The sequence below is a fragment of the Erythrolamprus reginae genome, chromosome 2 (genome assembly GCF_031021105.1).
Source record: "Erythrolamprus reginae isolate rEryReg1 chromosome 2, rEryReg1.hap1, whole genome shotgun sequence".
NCBI classification, from domain to species: Eukaryota; Metazoa; Chordata; class Lepidosauria; order Squamata; family Dipsadidae; genus Erythrolamprus; species Erythrolamprus reginae.
This window is the reverse complement of record NC_091951.1, coordinates 144,369,207-144,384,377: the sequence shown is the minus strand read 5'-3', so window position 1 is coordinate 144,384,377 and position 15,171 is coordinate 144,369,207.

The window sequence follows — 15,171 nt, the reverse complement described above, 5'->3', positions numbered from 1 at the left end:
ATTAATTTTTTCTTCTGAGCATGTGCAGAAGCCGAGTTTCCAGCACTGTGCATGCATCGCCATCTTATTTTTGGCTTCTTTTGGGGTGGGGGATTTTTATTTTTATTTTTTTGCCACTGTGGCGCAGAAGGAAGCTAACTGGCAGCAAGGTAAGTTAAAATCCACTCCTGACTGGATAAGAAGAATTTTTATTGTAATCTGCAGTGAAGCCATGCTGATGGTTCCCTGCCCGCACGAGGAAGCAGTTTCATTATAACATCATTCCTTATGACAGCAGTGTAAAATTGTCATTCTTTCTTTATGCCCTTTCCTATCTTCCCATAGACTTCATAGACTCTTTTTGGACTTGATGCCAAGTGCTGATTCATGAAAGGGTTGACATTTCCACCATAGAGCTGCTGGCTCTAAGATTTCTTCTCTGCTCCCAGGTCTTTCTTTTTTGAGAATGTCCATTTATTTTAGCCAAGTCAGTTTGCCTTCTGGGAAATGCTTAAATGTTTACTGTGTTTATAACTGGGTCTCAAAAATTGAGAATGTCCCTGGTGGCCCCCAAAGTCCAATGCCTTCCTTTAGCATTATGGAAAAAATAAGAAAGGAAATTGTTAACTGATAAACAAGCATGAGAATAGCACCGGCAGACTTACCTGCCGGTGCCTTTTGCAGGAGGGTTGGGACGACGCGGACACATGGCCGCCGCCATCTTGGATCTCGGCTGAAGTCTCGCGAGATTTTGAGACTTTGGCCGAGAATCAGGCCAGGGTGGCCTGATTGCTGACATGGCCGGGCGGGGCTTGCCAGCCCTATAAAAGGGCGTGCAGGCCCGGGTTCGGCCTGTTCGCCCGGACCACGTCAGAAGAGCAGACACTGATGAAGTGGACAAGGCCATTGGAGCTGTGAGTTCTGCCACCTGTTTACTGGATCCGTGTCCCTCCTGGCTGGTTTCGGCCAGCAGGGAGGTGACACGGAGCTGGGTCCAGGAGACTGTCAACGCTTCTTTGGGGAGGGGGTCCTTCCCGGATCCCTACAAGGAGGCACTTGTGCGCCCCCTCCTCAAGAAGCCTTCCCTGGACCCAGCCATTCTCAACAACTATCGACCAGTCTCCAACCTTCCCTTTATGGGGAAGGTTGTTGAGAAGGTGGTGGCGCTCCAGCTCCAGCGGTCCTTGGAAGAAGCCGATTATCTAGGTCCTCAGCAGTCAGGATTCAGGCCCGGCTACAGCACGGAAACTGCTTTGGTCGCGCTGATGGATGATCTCTGGCGGGCCCGGGACAGGGGTTTATCCTCTGTCCTGGTGCTTCTTGACCTCTCAGCGGCTTTCGATACCATCGACCATGGTATCCTTCTGCACCGGCTGGAGGGGTTGGGAGTGGGAGGCACTGTCCTTCAGTGGTTCTCTTCCTACCTCTGTGGCCGGTCGCAGTCGGTGTTAGTGGGGGGTCAGAGGTCGACCTCTAGGTTACTCCCTTGTGGGGTGCCTCAGGGGTCGGTCCTCTCCCCCCTACTATTTAATATCTACATGAAACCGCTGGGTGAGATCATCCAAGGGCATGGGGTGAGGTATCATCAGTATGCAGATGATACCCAGCTTTACATCTCCACCCCTTGTCCAGTCGGCGAAGCAGTGGAAGTGAAGTGCCGGTGCTTGGAGGCTGTTGGGGTCTGGATGGGTGTCAACAGACTCAAACTCAACCCGGATAAGACGGAGTGGCTGTGGGTTTTGCCTCCCAAGGATAATTCCATCTGTCCATCCATCACCCTGGGGGGGGAGTCACTAACCCCCTCAGAGAGGGTCCGCAACTTGGGCGTCCTCCTCGATCCACAGCTCACATTAGAGAAACATCTTTCAGCTGTGGCGAGGGGGGCGTTTGCCCAGGTTCGTCTGGTGCACCAGTTGCGGCCCTATTTGGACCGGGAGTCACTGCTCACAGTCACTCATGCCCTCATCACCTCGAGGCTCGACTACTGTAACGCTCTCTACATGGGGCTACCTTTGAAAAGTGTTCGGAAACTTCAGATCGTGCAGAATGCAGCTGCGAGAGCTATCATGGGCTTTCCTAAATTTGCCCATGTCACACCAACACTCCGCAGTCTGCATTGGTTGCCGATCAGTTTCCGGTCACAATTCAAAGTGTTGGTTATGACCTATAAAGCCCTTCATGGCACCGGACCAGAATATCTCCGGGACCGCCTTCTGCCGCACGAATCCCAGCGACCAGTTAGGTCCCACAGAGTGGGTCTTCTCCGGGTCCCGTCAACTAAACAATGTCGTTTGGCGGGACCCAGGGGAAGAGCCTTCTCTGTGGCGGCCCCGACCCTTTGGAATCAACTCCCCCCAGATATCAGAGTTGCCCCCACCCTCCTAGCCTTTCGTAAGCTCCTTAAAACCCACCTCTGTCGTCAGGCATGGGGGAATTGACATGTTCCTTCCCCCTAGGCTTATAAAATTTGTGTATGGTATGCTAGTGTGTATGATTGGTTTTTAACTTGTGGTGTTCTTAAAATTAATTTAATATTGGATTTGTCTTGTATTGCTGTTGCTGTGAGCCGCCCCGAGTCTGCGGAGAGGGGCGGCATACAAATCTGATTAAACAAACTAAACTTGGAGCCTTTCGGCGGCCGCGTGGAGACGGCCGTCGCTTCGGAAGCCTCGTCGGAGGCTTGAGGCGACTGCTGCTCGTTGCGAGCAGCTGGCTTCAGCCCATCTGAGGCCTGCGGTCTGCCCCTCTTCCACCTGGAGCTCTCGGGCAGTAACAGGCTTTCGGCTGGAGTCCGGCGTGAGGCCCCCCCGCTTAGTAAAAGGCAGCCACATGTTGCGGCCGCCATCTTGAGGGCCTCAGCGGAGGCTCGTGGAACGGTCCGGGGCTTCGGGTCCGGTGGGGAGGCTGGGGCCTTGTGCCGTTTTTTCGGCTGTTGCCCCCTCTATTTCGTCTGGGGGGGGATTGTTCTGGTTGCCCCCTCGGGAACGTGGGGGATCGGGCGGAGGGCTCGCGTGTGCGCCCCCCGGGTTCATGGCCCCTGTACGGAGGGCAGTTAGGCCCTTGGCGGCAGCTTCCTGCTGCTGCGCTGCCTGTTTGGGCAGAGGCCATTTGCTGCCCTCTTTTTGGGGCCTGGGCAGCCCCGGTTTTCATTACTGTGTAAAAATAGAAACAATGGTGTAAAACAAAATAATTATAATTATAAGACTGACAATACTGATAATATATTTATATATATATATATCTTATGGTCAACATTAATTATTAAATATTTGGTAGCCCAGCAGGTAGCTGTGCCTGGGGGGTGATGAGGCCATCGGCCAGGGCTAACCAGGAAGGGGCACCCGGGGGGGTCCTGCTGGAGGGAATGGGGTTGGTGCCACCCGGTCCCAGTTTTTTGGGGTTTTTTTCGGGGGGGCACCTGTAACCAGGTTTGCCCCCCCCCGCCGACTCCTACTGCAGGGGCACAAGCCCCTGGGGCAGATTTTCTGCTGGGGCCTGGTGTGTCGGGGACGGGGGGTTGGACCCCGCCAACACAGGCCGTAGTGCCTCCGCCCCTTTTGATGGCTTACCCGTCGGGCCAGGGGTATTTGGTATGGGGGCCACCACAGTGTGGGACCCGTTCGCTGCATGTCATGGGTTTGCTGCAAGGGGGCTTGTTTTCGCCCCTTGTGTACGTACAGCCATGCGTGCGGGAAGGTGGGAGTTCCCATGCTGCTTCGGTGTGCCCCTGCCCCTAAAAGGGGACGGTTAGGAGGGGAGGAGGTCCAGGGAACAACCCCCACCTATTGGGGGAAAAGGGGCCCAGCCCAATTAATTTAAAAACACTTGAGGGTTGGTTGAGGGACTACCACCCTCGCTCAAGAGCGGCTGCTCTCTTGCTAGGTTTCTCAAAGGGATTCAGCATCCCTTACATGGGGGTTAGGCAAGCCTTCATGTCCAACAACCTGAGGTCGGTTGTAGGACATGAAGACATTGTTCGCTCCAAAATAGCGAAGGGAGTGGCCGAGGGGAGGGTCCTGGGGCCCTTCCCGGAGCCTCCCTTCCCGAATTTTAGGGTGTCCCCATTCGGGGTGGTCCCCAAAAAGGCGAGTGGTGAATTAGGTTGATTCACCACTTGTCTTTCCTAAAGGGGAGTCAGTGAATGATTTCGTTCCTGACGAACTTTGTTCAGTCCGGCACGCATCCTTTGATGCGGCCGTGGCCATGGTAAGGGAGTGTGGGGTTGGAGCCCTTGCGGATAAATGCGACATTAAGTCAGCATCCCGGCTCCTCTCCATACACCCAGACAGCTTGGAGCTGTTGGGCTTCCATTTCAAGGGTGGTTTTATGTGGACAGGGCTTTACCCATGGGTTGCTCTGTCTCATGCTCTCTTTTGGAGAGCTTTAGCACCTTCTTGGAGTGGGCGCTCAGGAGGTGCAGTGGTCTGGGCTCGGTCGTTCACTACCTTGATGATTTCTTGATGGCGGGGCCTGCGCATTCGGAGCAATGCTTTGCTCTAATGCGGGACTTCGGAGCCTTTTGTGCTCAGTTGGGGGTGCCTTTCGCCTCTGAGGAGACCGAAGGCCCCGCCACCAAGATTACCTTCCTTTGTATTGAATTGGACTCAGAGGAGCAATCTTTTAGACTGCCCCTGGACAAGTTGATTACAATCAGGGGTAAGCTCGATGCGGTTCTGGGCTGCAGGAAGGTCACTCTTCGGCAGCTCCAGGAACTAGCTGGGATACTTATTTTGCCTGCCAGGTCATTGTGCCGGGCAGGGCCTTTTCTAGGAGGTTATACGCTGCGATGAAGGGGCTCCGTTTGCCCCATCATCGTACCCGCTTATGCGCAGGGGTCAGGGCTGACCTCTGCGTGTGGCGGGAGTTTTTAGACCAATTTACTGGGCTTTCTTTTTGGAGGCACGAGCTTCTTTTGGAAGCTGAGTTGCAGCTATGCTCCGATGCCGCGGGGACTTGTGGTTTTGGGGTAGTGTTCGGTGACCAGTGGTACTGGTCAGGTTTGGCCTCCGGAATGGAGTGCCTCTTCATTGGTTAAGGATTTGACTTTTTGGAGTTCTTCCCCTTGATAGTTGCCCTAGAGCTTTGGGGTGAGCAGTTTAGGGACCAGACTGTGCATTTTTGGTGTGACAACCTAGCGGTTGTCCATGTTGTGAACGCCCTGTCCTCTAAGAGTGACAGTGTCATGCGGCTTGTCTGCCATTTTGTGCACAGGTCCTTGTCCCTAAACACATTGTTTTTGGCTAGGCATGTCCCCGGGTTGGATAACGGGGTCGCTGACACCTTGTCCCGTGGTCAGTTGTCCATGTTTCGGACCCTGGCCCCGTGGGCACATGCGTCGCCGGAGGCTTTTCCCAACCACCTTTGGAGCCTGAGTGGGCTCCTGGGCAGTGGAGAGTAGAGGTCTGCTGGGCTGCGGCCCTCACAGTGGTGCCTGGCACTCTGGGGGGCTTAGCAGCAGGCAGGTGACGAGTTCGGGGATTTCAGGCAGGATACGGGTTACCCTTATAGCTGGCCTGCCCCAGTTGTGGACCTGGCCATATTTGTGTCCGGCTTAGGCAGCGTGGCCTTTCAGTTAGGACTTTGAGGTCCAGGTTGGCCGGCCTCGCCTTTTGTCTAAGGCGGGGGTGGGTTTATTGATTTATGGTGACTTCCGCATTGTGAGGATGCGGGAAGGCTGGGCCAGGGCCTTATCGCAGGCTGCCAGGTCATTCCGTGCCTTCCATTTCATTGCCTTCGTTAGGTGGGTTCTAGTGTAAGGGGTTTGGCCAGGCCAAGTATGGATCCCACCGATTAGGGAACGCTCGTTCCGTAGCGGCGCTGCCACTAGTGCGGTAACGGCGTTCTCGATACGGAGGATTTGGGGACGTCGACCATTGGCGGTCAGCAGCCTGTTTTAGGGTACGAACGGCCGGTTGAGGGTCCGGGGTAAGATCTTAGGCCAGGTTCCCCTTTGGTCCCCTTCTATTCAACCCCGCCGGGACGCGACCGGCGGTGTTGCTTTGGGTCAGGGAGCGCCCGCCAACCACTCAGCAATGAGGTACCGCCGGGGGGGGGACCCTGCTGTCGTGGCGGCTGGGTCATGTTGTCTGGCTGGGGAGAAGGGGTGTGCGGTGGGATGGGTGGTTTCTACCACCATGGCTGGGAGGGCGGCATCCCATTGCTGCGCCCAGGTGGTCCTGGGAGGGCGGCATCCCATTGCTGTGCCCAGGTCGTCCTGGGAGGGCGGCATCCCATTGCTGGGCGCAGTTGGTCCTGGGAGGGCGGCACCTCATTGCTGCGCCCAGGTGGTGTTGGGAGGGCGGCATCCCATTGCTGCGCCCAGTTGGTGCTGGGAGGGCGGCATCCCATTGCTGCGCCCAGTCGGTGCCAGGGGCGGCATCTTATTGCTGCGCCCAGAGGTGTGCTGGGAGGGCGGCATCCCATTGCTGCGCCCAGTTGGTGCTGGGAGGGTGGCATCCCATTGCTGTGCCCAGTTGGTGTGGGGGGCGGCATCCCATTGCTGCGCCCGGATGTATGCTGGGAGGGCGGCATCCCATTGCTGCGCCCAGTTGGTGCTGGGAGGGCGGCATCCCATTGCTGCGCCCAGTTGGTGCTGGGAGGGTGGCATCCCATTGCTGCGCCCAGTTGGTGCGGGGGGCGGCATCCCATTGCTGCACCCGGATGTGTGCTGGGAGGGCGGCATCCCATTGCTGCGCCCAGTTGGTGCTGGGAGGGCGGCATCCCATTGCTGCGCCCCGTTGGTGCTGGGAGGGCGGCATCCCATTGCTGCGCCCAGTTGGTACTGGGAGGGTGGCATCCCATTGCTGCGCCCAGGTGGTGGGTCTTGCACCTCGGTGGCAAGGACCTATGTGGGCCTGGGGGTCAACTTTAGATCTGCCAGGCTCGCGAAGCCTGCGGTGGCTTCGCACTGTGGGGCCCACCACGCAAGTGGTGTGGTCGAGATCCTCCCGAGGATCACTTGGTGGGACGCCATTTCCCTAAGGGCCCTTCACCGGGTTAGGCGGGGAGTTATTAAGGCCCTGGGTACAGGAGTCAGAGAGTGGGGTGGTAGTGGCCCATTCCCGCGTCACCATAGATCAGCTGTGGCTTTACCTGGCTGCTGGTATTCCTCTGTCAGAACAGAGGAACACCATTTTTCTTACAGGACCTGCAGTGGTCTCTGCGTGAGCTGGTGCAGTTAGAGGGGGAGTCAGGGGGCCAAAATAGAGATCCGACCCCCGCTCTGTGGCAGGTTAGGGGTGGAAAACTGGGTGGTGGTTTAGCAACTGCGCGTTCTCCCTTGGGCATCTTTGGGGATGATTGACAGGTTCTCTCCAAGCTCGTGGTGGGGGCTACCTGAGCAGTTGGGGGGAACCTGTCTTTGGGTCCCGCACCTTTAAGTCCCCTGTTAGGGGTTAGCCGGTGGGCCCCCCCCATGCAAGTGCATGGCAGGGTCTCAGGTGAGGGAGGGGTCCCTCACCTGGACTAGCATGGAGCTACGCCCATATGTTGCCCAGGAAGTTTATGTGACGTCATTTTCCGCCCCGGAAGCAATTGTTTGACCCTGCAGGTCCATTGTTTGGGTCATAGTTAGATATGTTAATTTATGCTAATTTAGTTGAATAAATTATGCTAATTTATTTTAATAAAAATGACCCAGTTTAAATCCAGCTCTTGTGTCCGTGTCATTACTCCGTCTCTTCTGCAATAGCACCTGCAGACTTACCCACCGGTGCCTTTTGCAGGAGGGTCGGGATGACGCGGACACATGGCCGCCGCCATCTTGGATCTCGGCTGAAGTCTCGCGAGATTTCGAGACTTCGGCCGAGAATCAGGCCAGGGTGGCCTGATTGCTGACGTGGCCGGGCGGGGCTTGCCAGCCCTATAAAAGGGCGTGCAGGCCCGGGTTCGGCCTGTTCGCACGGACCACATCAGAAGAGCAGACACCCGCCCTCCCTCCCTATTTTGCAGTGTGCTATTATGGGTCGCCCTTGGGGGCCGAATGGGAATTTTTTGCAGCCTGGCCTGTTAGCCGGGCCGTTTTTTCGCCCATTCCACACTGGGGAAAGGGATAAGCGGTTAGGGGGTGCTTGCACCTTTGTTAGTCTAATTGGCTTACCTTTGGTCATTTGGGTAGGCAGGTTAGGGGCGGAAAACTGGGTGGTGGTTTAGCAACTGTGCGTTCTCCCTTGGGCATCTTTGGGGATGATTGACAGGTTCTCTCCAAGCTCGTGGTGGGGGCTACCTGAGCAGTTGGGGGGAACCTGTCTTTGGGTCCCGCACCTTTAAGTCCCCTGTTAGGGGTTAGCCGGCGGGACCCCCCTCATGCAAGTGCATGGCAGGGTCTCAGGTGAGGGAGGGGTCCCTCACCTGGACTAGCATGGAGCTACGCCCATATGTTGCCCAGGAAGTTTATGTGACGTCATTTTCCGCCCCGGAAGCAATTGTTTGACCCTGCAGGTCCATTGTTTGGGTCATAGTTAGATATGTTAATTTATGCTAATTTAGTTGAATAAATTATGCTAATTTATTTTAATAAAAATGACCCAGTTTAAATCCAGCTCTTGTGTCCATGTCATTACTCCGTCTCTTCTGCAAGATATTTTAGGCTGAGTTTTTGATTAGTGTACAGATATGGATTTATGAAAATTGAGTAAATAACAAAAAAATTAACAGAAAATAGAAACCACAGAGGAATGGAAGCTTAAATTCAAGTTTTGTAGGTCTTACGGGCTTGTCAGCTGTATCATGGAAGATTGAACTTTCAAGAGTGACTGCAGCACCCATATCTGTCACGGCTCAGCCCATCTGGTTCACAGCCAAATCTTTTCTTGTTTGACATAGCTGCCATTTGGGACTATTATTATTATTATTATTATTATTATTATTATTATTATTATTATTATTACTATTTTTATTGTTGTTGTTGTTATTTATTAGATTTGTATGCCACCCCTCTCCGAAATCTCCGAAGATTATGACAGTCATAGGCCCCACTGTTGTGGGGGGTATCCCAATAATATACAGTGGTACCTCTACCTAAGAATGCCTCTACTTAAGAACTTTTCTAGATAAGAACCGGGTGTTCAACATTTTTTTGCCTCTTCTTAAGAACCATTTTTTACTTAAGAACCTGAGCCCAGAAAAATTTCCCAGGAAATTTGAGAGCCACACGAAGGCCTGGCCAGTTTCCTGCCATCCCTCTTTAATCTTGGCCATCTCAGGCTTTTCTGGGCTGCCAGAGGGGCCTTTCATTGCTGCTTAAGGAGGCTGTGGCAGTCCGAGCTTTTATTTCTTTCCTAATGGGTTTGCATGCATTATTTGCTTTTACATTGATTCCTATGGGAAAAATTGCTTCTACTTACAAACTTTTCTACTTAAGAATCTGGTCACAGAATGAATTAAGTTCTTAAGTAGAGGTACCACTGTAAAGAGAAATTGCAAAAACAGCTGAAACCTCTTTGTCTTTTCCCAGGGAAACAAAGCCTGAAGAATAAAAAGAACAATATTTCTGGAAAAAGTTGAACCTTCCACTTCATTTGTAAAGATTTCAAAGCCATAATGAAGTGACACTATTGGAAACTAGATTGACTTCAAAGGCTAGTATATATTGCAGGGATACAGTAATTTCACTAAAATGAATGCATATTAGCGGTTAAAACTAATCATGCACGCAAAATTTTTACCTGCACTCATTTATTTGGTTCATTTTAAATGACATTTTCACTGTGAAATATTGATGTTTCATTATTGTATTGACTGTCTGAACACATCTATTCCAATATAAGAAGATACATGTACAATAAATCTTATCCTTAAATACGCTTTGCCTTTCCAGTAAGGGTTCTTTCTGAAAGTTTGCATGTATGTATATGAAAAATCATTATCATTGTCATCATCACCATCACCACTATCATCAACATCATCATCTTGAATCAAACCATTTCAGGATGAAGACCTTCTGGTATCCCCTTTACACGTGAGTGGCGTTCTCTAGCAATATATGTTCTCAGCAAGCTAAATTGTCCCTGAGGGAAGACCTCAGTCAGGAACCTGTGGTCCAGTGAACCAAATTGTGTATATTAATTGACCATATCTCAGAGATGATATAGTTAGCATGCCAATCTAGTAGAAAGAGAAAAAAATAATAAGGTCATCTATGTGAGTTTATCAAAAACATTTCATCGCCATGCTATAATTTATGTCTGCCTTTTCCTTGTCTTGTTTTTTGAAATGTAGGTGTGTCAAAGAACTATGACCAGGGGTGGGTTCTAACTTACCTTGCTGCAGGTTCGCTTCCTCCATGCTTCGTGGGCGTGCACATGCTTCATATGCACACGCATGCGCAGTGCTGAGAAATCTGCATAATTTTTTTAAGCTGAAAAAAAGATGGCGATGCATTTACAGTGCCAGAAACTCAGCTTCTGTGCATGCTCAAAATAATTTTTTTTAAAAAAAAATTAAAATAAAATTTAAAAAGATCGTGGCATTCACAGACCGGCACCTACTGAAACAGTTCCGTGACGTCATCAGATGAGTCCGAACCAGGAGGAACCCACCTCTGTCTATGACCTAAAGTTCTGCCTTTGTTCTGGGCTATTCAGCAAACTGTTTTGCTGGGAGTTTAGTGTACACAATGTTGTATGCATACGGATAAATTTATGTTAAAATGAGTTGGTTTCTTTAAGTGAGCCAGGGATTGGCCACAACAGCCTCTTTCCTGAAGATTATGGATCATCAGCCAGATAGATGGTAGATGTTTTATTAATTTCCCCCCTAGAACTGAGAGACACTGACTAATACAAAGTCATTCAGGAAACTTCCAAGCCCAGGGAAAGAATGGAACCTGAATCTCACCTTGTAAAGTCCAGTACAAACTAATATCTTATACTGTCTCATATTTTCATAGTATATTCATCCAATTTTCTACAAGCAGCTTACACTGTTAGATTTTTGAGTGGTATCTGCTTGGACGAGTTCTTTTCCACCTGATATAGCCATGCCATGAAGCAAAATTCAGCTGCAAATCTGATCACACACACTGATACTGTTTATCAGTTCTGACTCCAAACAGATCTAGCCCTAATCCTAACCCTAGTTTCATTTTCATTGTCAATGAAATTTTCCCATGTATTTCACTTCAACCCACAAAAATCCAAATGAAGAGCTCCCGTGTTGTCTTTCCTTTGAGAATCTCCATGAATCTTAGGCTAACACCATTTTTAAGCACTGATTCTAAACAGACTTAACCAGGCAGAGGTTGTCGTTACCGCTGCTACCAGTGCACTGCGGTAGCTTAGGGTCTCTGATATCCATGCGATGCATCCCAGTGAGATTTTACTTCTGCGCATGTGCAGGAAGTGCAAGCACACAAAATGCATGTGCAGGAAGCAAAATTTCACAAGGGGATGGATGCAAGAGAGAGGTTTTGGTGGGATTTTTGCTTCCACACATGTGCAGAAGCAAAAAAATTGTGAAATCTCACGCTCATGTGTGTCCCCTTTTGAGATTTTGCTTCTTGCGCATGGACAGAAGCAAAATCTCACTGCACCAGAGACACAAAGTTGCACATGCAGTTCCATTTTTCTTACTGGTGCGGTGCCCTTATCTGTATCAGTAGGAACCCTATAATGGACCTAACCCTAACCCTAGTTTTCTTTTCACTGTTAATAAGATTTTTCCATATATTTCATATAAGATTCCAAACATAAAACTGTCCTGTTTTATCTCCTTTGAGAAACTCCAAGATTCTAATCCTAACACCATTTTTCAGCCCTGACTCCAAGGAGACCTAACCCTAATAGTAACCCAGGGGCAAAATGCTCCCAGTTCGCTCGTGCTCTCAGTTCACTCATGCACAGAATGGTTTGTGCATGGGCAGAGGGTAAAAGAACCCAAATGATGGTGTTCAGGCAGGTGGACGGAGCCTTGCACTGCCTCCGTGACCAGTTTTCCAACAACCAAGAGGCATGAGCAAACCGGGAGCATTTCACCCCTGCCGTAATCCTAGTTTCATATTTATTCACATATTCACGTATCATATTAACATATTTGTGAATGGGGTTTCCCCATTTCACTGCAGCCCACAAAAGGGTCCAAATGAAAAGTTTTCACATTCTCTTTCCTTCCTTCTGTTTCCAATCTGACATTATGGAGTGGTTTGTTGTCTAAGGTTTCGTTTGTCCCTAATATATTAGCTTTTAAATTGGCTTTGAAGATAGTTCTTAGAAGCATTTGGGTGTTACTAGTGTTATTAAGTTGTTTCCAATGTATCTTTCTGGTTTGGCTAGACAGCTTTTAAAGAATCATTTATTGTGGAGTTGTGGAAGTCTGGAGGCAATATCTTTTTCTGCTTTAGATGACATTTTTAGATTCTTATAACCAACCTTGAGGATTTTGATGAAGCAGTCTATAAATACATTACTATTAAATAGCAGCTAATAAATAAACTCTAGTCAATTGTAACATCAACAGAGGTACCATCCCATTAAAGATGATAATGAAAGAAGAGAGTTCTGCTAGATGGAGGAAGTGTGTCTAGAAGGGACAGGTATGCCACATGAGCCTTGTTTTTTATTTAACCCTGGCTCTTAACACATTACACCTCCTGTCAACCAGTCAATATATAGTAGACTAACTGAGGAGGTCAGATGGACTCCTGAAGCTTCCTCTTCTGTTCTCCAACAATAGTCAAGAAAGCAAGGGAAATTTGAATGGCATTTCATTAAATATATACGGTATGTGGATTCATAGGGTGCTGCTTATGACACAAGGTCAATAAAGAGCTGGGGTAGCCAAATCTTTCTCTTTCATGTAAATCCCATTCCCAACATAATTTCTTTGTGGTTCTTCCAAAGTGTTGACATCTGCCAGGACAACAAGTAAGAAGCCACCAATGGAGGGTTATAAATATTTACATTTCCTTGGCTTTACTGATAGAAGAATTCCATGCCAGCATGTCTCACCTAATTAACAGAAAGCTTCAGAAACCAGTGGAAGGCTTTCTGAGGGAGTTCACACTTCATTAGTAATGTTCACCCCATCTCCCTTTTAGATCCTGCTCAGCACTCTCTGACATGCCATTTGTACAATGGAATATGTCAAAGTAAAACATGGCAATGTGTGTGATGTATACAAAAGGTAAGCCTAGTTTGAGTGGGTAAGAAGCTCAGAGACTAATTCCTACAGCCACCCAGATTGGGGTTGTTTTCACTCCATGGCTGATCTCATCTATCCCAGATATGAAATAGATATACGTGTTGGCTGGGAATTACAAATACAGTGGTACCTCTACTTAAAACGCCTCTACTTAAGAACTTTTCTAGATAAGAACTGGGTGCTCAAGATTTTTTTGCCTCTACTTAAGAACCATTTTCTACTTAAGAACCTGAGCTCGGAAAAATTTTCCAGGAAATTTGAGAGCGGAACGAAGGCCTGGCCAGTTTCCTGCTATTCCCCCTTTAATCCCAGCTATCTCGGGCTTTTCTGGGCTCCCAGAGGAGCCTTTCGGTGGTGCTTAAGGAGGCTTTGGCAGGCCAGAGTGAACGGAGCATTTTCCTTTCTCTGGGTGCTTGGAGAGGGAATAAACCACTTTGCTGTGGTGACTCCCTCGCTCTGTCTCCCATACACCCGGCGCAAGGTTGCCTCTTGGAGTGCCTGGGCATGGAAAGGCAAAAGGGGCCCCTCAACTCACCTTCTTCCTTTGGTAGCAACTGTCCTCATCTTCTTCTTCCTTCTTCTCCTCCCATCCAAATTCTGAGCTTTTATTTCTTTCCTAATGGGTTTGAACACATTGTTTGCTTTTACATTGATTCCCATGGGACAAATTGCTTCTACTTAAGAACGTTTCTACGTAAGAACCTGGTCACGGAACGAATTAAGTTCTTAAGTAGAGGTACCACTGTATTTGCACATCATCATCCAAAGACACCTCTTAAATGAAGTCCATACCACTTTTGTATTGGCTCTGAGCTCCTTAGCTGAGTTCTGAAGATGTAAAACCCAATGCAAGGCCACAATGGAAAAATTGTAAAGTAAGGGAGCATGAGATGCTTATAAATTTTACAAACAAATAAACAAACAAAATGATGGAAAGGAATTGCTGGCTATAGTCTATGATGCAGAAAACCAAGCTGATAATGAAGTTCCACAAGAGTATGTGAATTAGGTATTGCATATTGAATTGTGATGCAAAACATTCAGATCAGTTTTACATTAGGTGTAGATATTGTTCATTTTATTGTGGTAGAAATAATCTCCCCAATTAATCTTCTACAAATCTTGTTCACGATATTCCTAATGCTTCTCTTCATATAGAATTTCTCTGCTAGTTCTTGTTCCTGCTTTATAAGATGTGCTACCTCAACAATGTCCATCCAATCAAGATCATGAAGATGTAGAATGGAATCACAATACTACACTATCAATCAGTTGGTTGTATACTATTGCATCACAGAGCATTGGTAAGAGAAACTGACAGGAAGGCAGGCAAATATGGATATAAATAAATTCCCAGTCTGATGGTGCCAGTCTATCCGGAATACTTCCTCTTCTTTGTAGTCTTGTAGCTCGGCTTGGCATTGGGTCTCCTGCATTTTGAAAATTGCCTTCAGAGGGGTCACTGTGCTTTTCAGGCACAGCATCTCAGCAGCTTTATTAGAAGTCTCAGATGCTCTGGCCTCCTTCAGTGCAGTTTTCAGGTCAGATTGGCCTTAGCTAGGAGTTTGTTTTGTAGGCTGATATGTAAACTCCTCAAACTAGCTGGACCAGTAATGCATCATCTAAAACTTGGAATTGCCAATGGGTTGCTGCTTTTCTTAAGGCCATTATGTAGGCATTGAGGCTTTCCCCTTGCTATACTCATTTACAGAATTCATACCAACTCACCACCTTGGAAGGTCCAAGATCATAGTGCTGCTTCAGTAGTTCTTGTAGTGTTGACCATGTGGTTGAGTCTACAGCCGATGGCTCTGTTAGTGCTACAGCCATATCGAAGACTTTGTCTCTGCAATGGCTCAGGAACATATCTCGCTTCTTATTGTCTGAGAGACCTTGTAAATCATTGCCCCCCAGGAAGCAGTGGAATCTAGTCATATAGTTGCTCCAATTCTCATGGTTTGGGTCAAATGGAGTCAGCAGGTGGAAGGATGACATGGTGGCTTCCTGTTGCAGTCTTTATTTGAATTCAAATTTGGTGCCACGCTTCGTCTGGCC